Here is an 11,861-nt window from a genome sequence, read left to right as displayed (position 1 = left end):
GTAACTGTAACGTTAAAAAAAATCCCTCTGGTATATATAAGTGCGATACATGCTATAGCAAATGTTCATCCCTTACGCAATATCCTCAGTAAACAGAGAGAAAACGATCAGCCATATTACATGTACGTTTATGAAATCTTGCAGGACCTCGTGTGTGCGTTTCATGGCACTCCATCTTAACAACAATTGCACTCAATTAGATTCGGCTGTAACCTATAGTTGACGCAGACAGATGAAAGTACCGGACGGAACATGTTAATACCCCAATATTTCGAGCATTTTATACATTGTCCATACTAGTCCAAACGTTGTATATGTACAGTTCTATCATGAAACTGGAAGAACTAGTCTAATAATAGAAAACGGGTTTTGAGGCAGAGCGGGATTTCACATAAAATTAAGTTATCTGTTTGAAAACGTTCATACAGGAAATCCTTTATATAATGAGAATATGACGATTTTATATAGATCATTTTGCAAAGCACTACTTTATTTATAACACTTGTGAGGCGTTATGAAACGTGCATACGCGTAGTTTAACATACACTTCCCACATAATGGGGCAAACCGAACGCTGTTTTGTATAATATACACGGAATAACCTTACCAACCAGTTTACAATTAGCAAATGAAGCTGTCGACGACATACAATCATGTGTGCGTACACTATACGATATAGGCGTCGGCAAAACACACGGAACGACTCACCTCCTTTGCCAAGTGTCCCGCCCCATTTGATTATAACGGCCGAATTGATCGACTTTTTCATCTATAGGTACTGTGCTCCCGTATACAACAGATATTTAATGCGGTGCTTTCCTACGGCGTCTAAGTCAGCCCGTCGGACACCATCAACATACTGCTACCATCTGCTAAATAAAGTACGATTAATATTTGATCACCGGCGTTAGAGGAGGAGCTGCTCTCAGATCGAAACAAGTCAGCCCACGAACAATGAACGGTCGAATGAGCGATATGAGAGGAAAAGGAAGGTCTAAGTTTGCTCATCGCGCACCCCGCCACAGCGGTATCACGGACAACTCAGCTGCTGCTCTCTCATAACAAGAGCATCTCAGGACTTTGGCGAGGACTCGTATCGGAGCACTAATATCAAAATCCTTTCTGTTTTCAGAAGCCACACAACCCGTTGATGACCACGCTATATCTTTCGGTTACTGCTATGAGGCTAGTGCGCCCGTTGCGGACGGGCAGTTGGGCGCCAGACGGGAATCTGTCTAGTTAGGGGTAACTCGACGTGTCTGAGCGGACCTCTTCACTAGTTTCAAGACAACCAAGAAATCACCATCGAACACTTCTCCTACAGTTACTATTTCTAATAGACAGATAGAAAGAGAATATATTTCACAGTCGTCTGCGTCGGGTCTAACGCTCAGTGAGAAAAATTCTACCTCCATTAATAACGTTTTCCTTACTTCTGAAAATTGAAACGCATTCTGTTAGAAAAAATTTCGAGTTTAGACATAGTTTCTACATATCCCATTCAATTTTCTGGAATAATAAATGTTATAGATTCGTTAATAGTTAGCACTCCGCTTTCGTTATGAGGGAAGTAGTGTACCTACATAGGCCAAAATGTGGTAATTGCGTCTGATGAAGGCAACTGTTGCCACGGGGGAAAAATTACACTGAAGCTACGGCGCGTTCACTACCCAACGAATTTGGGGGTGGAGTCCAGGAGTCGTCTCGATTAGAAAAGGACGAGACGCGAGTCGTGATGGCACCCGTGCTTCTGCTGCTGTCATTTGTTGTGTGGTTTACTCTGAAGGAGTTCCATTGTCGCCGATCTGAGACGATAGATAGTGGATTATGGACCATGAGTAGGCGGGGGCTGTTGAGTGGGGAAATCCATCGCGAGTAGAGGATATAAACGGAAGAAAAGGAGGCTCTTGGCTGCTGGCGGCTTTCCCATCAAGAGAACTTAGGGTGTGGGGACAACATTAAGACGCTTATGGGGCAGACGGCCCGCAAGTATGAACCCAACTCGGGTGGGATGAAGATATATATGGCCATTGAGTAGTAGGAGTTAAAGGTGGCTGTAGAACGTCGCTCTCCGGGTGGATCCATGTTTATTCGTATGGGTAAGTAATAGAGCTATTATAGTTATTACTATGTGTATGCATTCAAGTCAAGCATATTTACTATTACTCTTATTACTGGATTTCTATAAAATGGTGGTAGCCTGTTTTTATTCATATACCATAATAGGTGGGCAGATAATTGTTTCACGTAGTATTGATTTTGGTGGAATAAAAATCAGGATTCAGCCAACTATGTCAAAGATAAGTGGGCATGTGGCATAGTCACCATATAGACGATTTGATCAACTAACTGGCTCTTTTTATATATAATGTTTATATAGGATTATCCTGTGACCGGAAACGAAAGAAAGAATTTTACACGTACTTCGTTTACAATGCAACCAACTTTGTCAAAGGTAGATGCCTATTTATTGAAAAGGAAAGGATTTTTCGTGTGTCTCAAAGCCATTACGCAGTTGTTCGACTCTGTAGTCTGTGGCAGATTGACGGACGCTCATTCTGGTTAATTTGTTGCAAAAACAAAATAAGCTACTGTTCCTACCTAAGGACTTGTTTACGTTTTGGATTTGTAGACGTTAATAGGATACAATACATTCAAAAAATTCTTTTATTGCAGATTATGCCAGGATATAATGAATAGTAAGCAAGCCTTTTAGTTAATTTGCAACAAAGAAATATATATATTTATCTACGCTTTATTTGCTGTGAAATACGGAGTACCCGAATTGCGTTCTCTCGGCCTATCTAAAAATCTTTGCTTTACCGGAGTATATACATAATATTAATGTATAAGGCACTTAATACAAACTATAGGCACACGACCTTGTTTAAGGGATTAATGGTGAAAAAGGTCGGACGAAAGTTCTCTTTGCTTTTCACGAAAATCGGAAGAAGTAAATCCGTAAACCCAAATGTTTGCAGGTAAAAGTGAAGAAATGCTGTATGCTGACGTACGTCAATTTACGCTTCAAACGGTCATTACCACGGTTTCGATCTTGATGAGGGGTGTAGCCTACTTTCAATGAAACCTCCCAGAACGCAACTCACATATCTACACATACTTGCACCTTACATATGATTTGTTCTCGATAGCTTAGAACATGATTTGTTTATGTCCTATTAGGACAAATCTATCTGGATTTGTTAAGAAAGCACGTCGGTTGTAAGAGTTAATATTGTATTTTGATGCAAACACTTCAGGATTTATTCATACCATTGTTTCTTCATGTTTGAGTAGTTATCAGAAAACTTTGACCGACTAAGAGGCTATCTCTGTAGCTCGATTCTCACGCCTCCTTCCGCCGATTCAAAGATTCTCCAAAATCTTCCGCCAACTTGCATTCACTTGTCCGTGCTTTAGTTCCCTTTTCGTAGGGTAACCCCGCAGTTATAATGATATTAACCATTTGCCTAAATAACATTTGCCCTCACACGACAAACATTGCTTCGGTAATCGCTGCGTTTGTTTGTACATGCTTGCTACGCGTTTCGGCTCCCAAAACGAATGTAGCACAAAGATCAAAAAGGACACATCCTTTGCAGGCCTGTCCTGGGTCGCTATCCTGCAGTGCACAAACAATGCCGCGTCTGAAGTGAACGTGGCCACAAGTGCGCTACGACGCAAACACACAAGATAGGTATCTTGTTTTCGTGCGAATTTCTGATTGGTGATACTGTGATGAATCTCAAAGTGGGCCGTGGGATAATGCCGGGCCCATCTCGCATGCCCCAGATTGTCCCCCAACTCGCCCTTACTTCAAGCCTAACCGGTAGAAGCGTTACCACGGGCTCCGTGATACATATCACATAACTTAGCAGCCAAGCACGAAGGTCCTCGCTCCTCAGTGTGCAGTGCTACCTGTCATCCTCAGTAAGTGTCCGTGTAGTACGATTGTATGTGTTGTGGATGTTCCGGACAATCGACAATTGAGAATGGGTTCAGGAAAAGCTGGGCTGGGCAGGCCCTCGCTGGAGTCCTCCAGAGCCCGTCACAGTACGACGACTGAGCAAAAGATGAGAATTGTTTTCTTGCTCCTTGCCATCTTTTTTACTTTCTTCTCCTATTGTCGCCTTTATCAGTCACATTGTTGTCACTTACTTGTTTGTTTCTGCTTCTCCGGCGGCGATTCGTCGGGAGTGACCGACCCACTAGTCCGACAACGAAGACATCTTTCGCCGATCGTGCCTTCCCGTACTATATAAAGGCGACGCTACCGACTGCGACGGAGACGCCGCTGTGCCTGGGTTTGGCCTGTATCGGTTTGTCGCCTTATCCCCTTGTGACGTCTTTCCTTTACCCCGGGGCTGTCTTGTTTTAGCGGCGATGTCAATTATTCGACGGGTGTGTCGATTTTGCCGCTAGTCGCATTGAGTGCAGCAGCGGTGGCGGCGTCTTAGGCAGCAGTTAGCGTCAAAATTTCTGATTCCATTTGTCCACAGCCCCGCCGCACACATAACCAGCTTTCTCAATATGATTTGAAGTTGGTCTACAACTTAGAACTATTTTTTACCACTAGTTTGCCCCTCTTAGAACGAGTCAAGAACTATCGCAATGACGTGCTTGTGCGACTTCAGGGTGAAAAATCTTTTCATCTTCTTGTTTCACGCTGTGTCCTGAAGGCTGAGATGCTTCGCAATTGCTGTGATTTTTCGAGAATAATTTCGAATTCGGCGTTCTACTGGTGTTCATTGATCGTTAGAGAACATGATTTTCATTATGAAACAGTGTGATAAGGCCAGATTACTACTCAGCCAAAAGACCAAGAGCTAAAGCCTATCTTACGAACAGGCATCTGTATCTCTGTAGCACAACAGATATGTTTCGATAGAAATTTCACCAGGTTATATTCGAGAATTCAGTAAATCAATCGGATCAATCTAAGCTTGATTGAGGATGATACGGCGAAAAAACCGCGTATATGCTCGACACATGTCTACCAGCCGCTGCAGTACGTAGGTTTCACTAAATCTGTAATAGCACGCATTCTTCTACCAGTGGATACATTGGTAACTTATTGTTACCGGGTAGAAATAAGTTCGTTTGTCGTCATATTCATTGGCTATTGAATTAAGCAAGCTGCAATGTTAGTGAGCATTTCGCTCATACATCTACCGAATTCATCTCCCAAAGCCGTGAAGTTCGGTAACTTAATCCATTATATAGCTATCTATTACATAATAACAAGTTTTACGCAGGTTTCGCCTACAACAGTGAATATGAACAATTTTTATCAACAATTCTGAACGGGTTGCTTTGTTTTTAAGTGTAACTTAATAGTGCCAAATTGTAAACATCAAATACGATGTCGTGCGACAAACCACATACACAAGTGACGCATTACAAGAAAAACTGCTAGTTATCGAAACTAACGTTTACGGAGCTAAGATTTTTTGTTGTTTATTTGGCCGCCACCATCGTCATGAGTTCGCTTTACTTTTTCTCTGTTCCTCTAGCACGTTCCACTCTCTCTGATGATATTAGCCCCATTGTTCTGTCAACTCTGAGCAGGTTAAGGGCATTAGCTGTCAGGCTGGTCGCACGAGTCAAGTCCTTTTTACAACCTTCCCATCCCTGGACGAGACAAATACCCTCTATCAGTACTTTGAGCCTATTTCTCCTGGGCAACAAAGCGAACTCTGCACGCAACAGGCACGAATCGGGATCGAACTCTATCTGTAGAAGTTAGCTGTTGTTGTCCGAACGGGCGGAGCCACCATTGGCCCTGGCGTCAATTAATGTTCACCAACCCATAGGGCGTTGTTCTTTAAATGTACACGATTAATTACTTTCGCAATGTCAACTTTATTCATAGTCAGCGATAACCAGTCAGCCATTGCCAACATTGAGCCCAGCTATGGCAATTGCCTCATTGAACTCCAGCTCATATAAAGACCATAGATATCTTCCGATTGACAACAGTATCATCCTTACCGCGAATGCTATCGCGGTTACTTGTTGGCTTTCAGTTTGTAAGCGGGGTTGGAGTCAACTATCCAATTCAATAGCTCGTCTATGCATGCGCAACGGTGTAACAGCTAGTCCAATGTTTGTGTCTCCTCCTCTCTGAGCTTGCTGTTGCTAGCCCCTCTGAGATGCGGTGCGCGAATAGTAAGAGGCAGCTGAGGCGTGACGACCGTGACCCCGTACAATGTAGTTGCCCAGTGTACAATGACAACGAAGGCGGCCGCGGCAATAAAGGGCCCATGACATGGCGATAACCATCGCTAGCCAGCAATGGAGAGGAAGCCGCCAGACAACAGGTGTCACCGGCCAATGCAACAGAAGTTACTACGATATACTGACGCGAAGGTGCTTTCTGTCGCAGCCAGCTCCGCGAAGATAGTTGCCCTCGATCAAACAAGTCCGGCCACGTGAAGTGGGATGTATGGTATAGAAAGTGCTCTGAAGAACGAGAAAAGATCGCTCGTGTTAGTTCTCATTAGCGGAGCGTAGTGTAAATGTTGTGTCATAACATCCACCGGTGGAACATGCCGTTGCTAGTCGCCAACTTTCTACTGATAGAAATGACGGATAGTAGCCAGTTAGGTAATCATTATTAGATGGAACACGCATTTATGACGCAAGCCGACCATTGTGAACGACCAGTGACAAGCATGCTCAGGAAGTCTTCACTTGAAAAACAACAGTGCCGTTATGTACTGATCCACCTTTGAGCTATAAGAACATGACGAGGAACTTAGAGCGACTGGCGATCGTAGCATGTTATCGTTACTAAAGTGAGCATTGAAGTTGCAAACGACACGCAGTAATTGAACATCTGCAGTGATATAGGGGTGACCTGAAATGTTACTGAGAGATCAACTTAGAAGCAAAAAGATACAAATTAATACAATGTAAAATATGTTCCTTTTTATGTACAACGGCGTCAAAAGTTGACGCGGGTCTTGGTACCTTATGTGGTACCTTTTAATTGCATGAATAATAATGATTTTATTATATGCTTGATTGTTTTTAGCCCTCGCCAAATACAATGTAATAATCAAGGGTACAACAAAGGTGTACCGTTATCATTGCTTTTCTGGCTGACTCCGGTTGTAGCATCGTCTAGTTAGCCATTACCAATGGCTATTGAGTATACACTGTGCTATTACTAAATTTATGAGGTAATCAGGCCACGTTCTTAACAAACTTCTTGCACTTCGTACGTAAGCGCCCATCAAACTCGCACAGACACCGTTACACAGATATGTTGTTACAGACACTCCATTATCTACTATTCATCTTTTTTCCAACGAAAACTTTTTTCGTTTAGCGGGCAACATTAAGATCCGAACGAACAACAACTCGAGGGCTATACTATTTGCCTAATTGTGGACAATATTATTCCGTTGTCACTCGAACACCCCCACCTTCGTCCTTCGTAGCACCTAATCATTCAATGATTCTTCATTAGTCTACCGTCTTCTGCGTGTTGACCTATCTCTTTGACACGGTTTATCGCCACTATTCCACTTGCAACTCCATAAGCCAACTCTTTCATTGATACTTGGTAAGTATTTGATTAGCTTGCCAATGAGCAGTAGCAGCAGCAGAACGAGACCGAAGAGGCAGTCCTCTCTTCTTTTTCTTTTTTTAATCCCTTATTTTTTTACTTTTTCTACGTTAGGTATTTTTTGCTTGCACGTGATACCTAGTCTGCATGTCTCTCTCTGCTCACCTGTTTATTTTTGGTTGTTTCGTCAAACGTCACCACGACGGGTACAGTGACAGGGTTTTTCTATAGTTTTAGAAAAGGGTGTCGGTAAAATCAAATCCGGTTTGGGCACTTCTCCCACGGAATGATAAAATAATTCCGTTTTGGATCAGAGTCGAGGACAGTTGACTAGTGTATGGCGGTTCGGAGCTTGGATTAGGCCACCGTGATTATCGATGAGGAGAAAGAACGTAGAAGGGAAGACGGCAAGCGCTAATCTGCGTGCGAAGGGAAAAGAAAAACAAGGAAAAGAAATAGGCGAGATTGGTCCGATGCTAATGGGCGTAAAGTGAAATGGTGGGTATCAGGAAAAACCCCGTTACCAACTCTCTTTTCGTTTGCGGATACTTCTGCGATGTGAACGAGTGACTCGAGGTAGATCGTCGTCGTCGTCGTCGTCGTCAGTACACCCCTCCGATAGGAAGGAACCTCTGTCGACGAGACCCACATGACACGTCAGTTATTCCGGCTTTTGGGCTTCACCGTTCACCCCGGCCTTACAGCAACGGCGAAGAAATAGGTTACGTAGCAATGACAAGCAACGAATCTGCTTCATTCGAACACCGACTGCATACGGATAATCGGATGTTGAAGCTAAAGCCAAGGCTGATCACTAAGGAAAACATCTCGACGCGCTGCAAGATTAACTCAAGAGTGGAGAGGGCGCGGTGAGTACCTCAACATAAGGGCGCGAAGGGCCATTGCAAAGGACGCGGTGAAAGATGGGGGCGAAAAACCGTACTACAATAACTGAGAGCAAAAATAACGAGAATCAACAAAAAGAAAACATTGTATTTCAGGCAGACACCTTAGCTTATAGTCTTAGCGAAGCCAGCTTGTGGGTAAAGGTTTCACTTGTTTGGCTAATCAATGAAATGAATAAAACATTTTATGCTTAACCCAAACTGTTCTATCCTTTAATTTCGATTTCAAACTGTTTTACTCTTCTTCTCTTAGTTCAGTGTGAGCCTATCATCTGTTGTCTAAATTGAATATAACGACCTATCAATGGCGACAAGTACGATACGCATCTAAAAGCAGTAGTGTATTTATAATGAAACGTTTTAGCACTGCGAAAAAGAATCAGTCAACTTATCGGAGAATGAAGGTTTAACTTTAAGAATTGGTTACCTCTAAGAGATCTAAGCTTAATATAATCAACATGTCGATGCGACACACAGTGATGGCAGTAGCAAGGTTCCTTCGAGTAAATGTCTATGGGGTAATATTGAGGGGTAAGTACTATACCCACGGAACACATTACAGCGATCACTCGTGCAATGAATAAGTGACATAGAATAACCTCACAGAACCAGATCGCATGTCAGCGGTTCGTCTTTCTAGTGTAATCGTAGGCCCACAAGACAAAAGGCCAGTTCCCATAGTATCTATCTGTATACTGTCCTCCCTGTTAACCAATGGCGCATAGCAAGATTACCATCAAAGTAGCATCTTTGTATATATTATCTCCTTGTTCCTTTCACTGAGCTTAAAAAGTCCTTCGGAAACGAGCCGGTTTTCCGGACTGTTTCAGTTCAGTCTGATACCAAGCTCTCTGTCAGAAGCATCCGAAATTGTGCCATAGCTATGAGAGGATCTGAGACCCAGTTCGTCAGTGTAGTAGAAATGACTTCGCTTATCGCGACGCTTCCTCGACCCTACCCTAGTATTTCCTCAGCTCTGTAAACTCAATATATAAGACTGCACCAATACTCTTAGATTGTTTCGAGCTTCTAAAAGGGAGTACCATACAATCATATGATATTTGCGATGATACCACTACTCGTTCACCCGGAGGATCATTATAAAATAGGCAAACTGATAGCGGTGAAAAATCTATCGTCGCATCAAAATACAGAAAATATGCTTCGATCATATGAAGTTCTTATTTGAGCACCACATGAAGTAGATAGCATGTACACGATTGCCATATAATCTTGGGGGAAATAGGTATGAAAAAATATAGCCATATGTGAGAGTGATATTTAAGCTTGGCGACCATCCAAAGCTCGTGCTTACGTGACAGAAGGCGGTAGTTTTCGGGACTAAACACCATAGGGTTTCCGGTTGTGATCTGGTTGGGCACGTGCAAATCGATGCAAGTTTGTTAATAATACAAATGATTACACATTAATATTATCTAATAGTTACATATTAATTAAAAATACTAAGAGAGATCGTTTTAATGCAAATTACAAAAAAAAGATACCTAATCAGTTCGCGACATATCTCTCCAATCTTGTTTCGTTCAGTTCTCATAAATTTCTACGAGTACTCTTCGAGTGCAATCAATATTAAATAGTCGTAATACGATGCAACTTGAAGATATACGGTCTTCGACGAACCGCCAGAGTGTCGATCGGCATCTCGGTATGGTTTGCAGATGAAGACATCATAATGAAGGATAGATGGACGTAGTCTTTTGTATATTCCGGCTAACTATGTAGCGGAGGTCTGTAAGGTTAGGGTTAATTATTGTGGACGGTTCCCCCGTAAGCCAATTAAGATTTGCATGGCTAATGTGAGCCAGCAGTGACCGCGTGAAGTAATGAATGTGGAGGGCCCTGTAGTGGGTCACTCTATGGAGTATGGGTAACGTGAAGGTTGGAGAATGTTCTGAGTAGCGAGGTGCGGGCCGAAGGCCAAAACGTTGGCGCTGTGCGTCGAGTTCTATAGACAGACGCCGAGTATTCAAGGGTCAGACTCGAGTCGAATGGCTAAAACAGGGAGGGCTGCCGGGATGCCCTCAGGAGCCAACCCGTGAACGCCCTTCAGAGAGGGTTCATTTAAGCATTCGTTTCAGCGTTCACTACGAATGTGAGCGACTGCATAAGCCTACCTGTTTTCGGTCAGAATGGCTTCACGCAACGTGCAATGTGCCGTGGGGAACCGACTTCTTTGAACGAACGGAGAGAGCCGACTTTGGACCCTCTTCCAAAGTGTGGACAATGAAACTTGGCTATTTAACTGCGTACAATGTTTACTTATTTATACAGGTGTTTGCGTGCTTACGTATAAAGCGTTTCTCATGAAATGAAATAACAAGACTAATAAGACAGTGTGTAAACATAAAATTGACGTAAACCGGACCGAAGGGTTACAGTTGTTATAAACAGGATAACCTACTAGGCTTGCTAATAGCTTTCTGTCCAGTATTTGAAAGAGTGCACAATAGCTGCACACTTATTTTTAGCTAGGGCTAATATATTGCTGTTGCAAAACGTGTATCCAAGTAAACGGTTGCGAGAAACAAGTGTACATTGTTTCTGCTTCAGAAGCTTACGATGGCCGGATTGACCTCTGCGGAGTGACAAATACTTCAATAATCAACCTTTAATTATAAAGCCAAAAAATAATGTTGATGCGGTATTTCTCTTATGCGAAAATTACGGTTTGTCGGATAATTAGGGGAGTTGCGTTATGCGTAACTTGCTAATACCCCTAATATAACAGAAGTTCTCGCGCTAGGCTAATCGTTTAGTAAGATTAAAAAAAAAATAACATCTCTCTTAGTCTTTTTTTTTTCTCTGAATACTTCACACAATTCATCGAATCCTAAAATCCGAGGCTTATCCAAACCAGCGCTTCGACCTGTGCCCAGTTTTACGCGAGGACCACTTTATGAAGGAATCGCTCTAAAATGTCAGGAATTCGCTTTGCGAGACAAAATTGAAGGCGGTTGACTTTTTTTTTTTTTCTGTTTCCTACCCGCTGTTCGCAACATTGCGCGGAACTCTCACTTCTTTGCAGGAAACAGGACTCGCTATCGAGTATTGCAAGGGGAAACCGGAAAAGAGCCCAGGAATGTAGGTCAGTGGGCATCCACTTCTCCTGACATTAAGGAAGCATCTAAGGTTTAGATACCGCAGTGCAGAAACGTACATAGCTAAATTGTCGCCTTTGGAAGACTGTCTTTATTATACTCGATGAAGTAACGAACATCTAAACAGGCTTGGCTTTTAGATAAAAAGAGCCTTGTTTCCACGGGTACATGAAGCAATCAAGCAGCATAATGCTGTTAAGCGAGCGCTACATTAGTAGTTGTAGCATAGGCACTGCCCTATCGAGGTAGCTTTATCTATATATA

This window comes from Varroa destructor, unplaced genomic scaffold, assembly GCF_002443255.2.
Source record: "Varroa destructor unplaced genomic scaffold, Vdes_3.0 BEIS01000001.1, whole genome shotgun sequence".
Classification (NCBI taxonomy): domain Eukaryota; kingdom Metazoa; phylum Arthropoda; class Arachnida; order Mesostigmata; family Varroidae; genus Varroa; species Varroa destructor.
Note: the sequence above shows the minus strand (reverse complement) of the source record.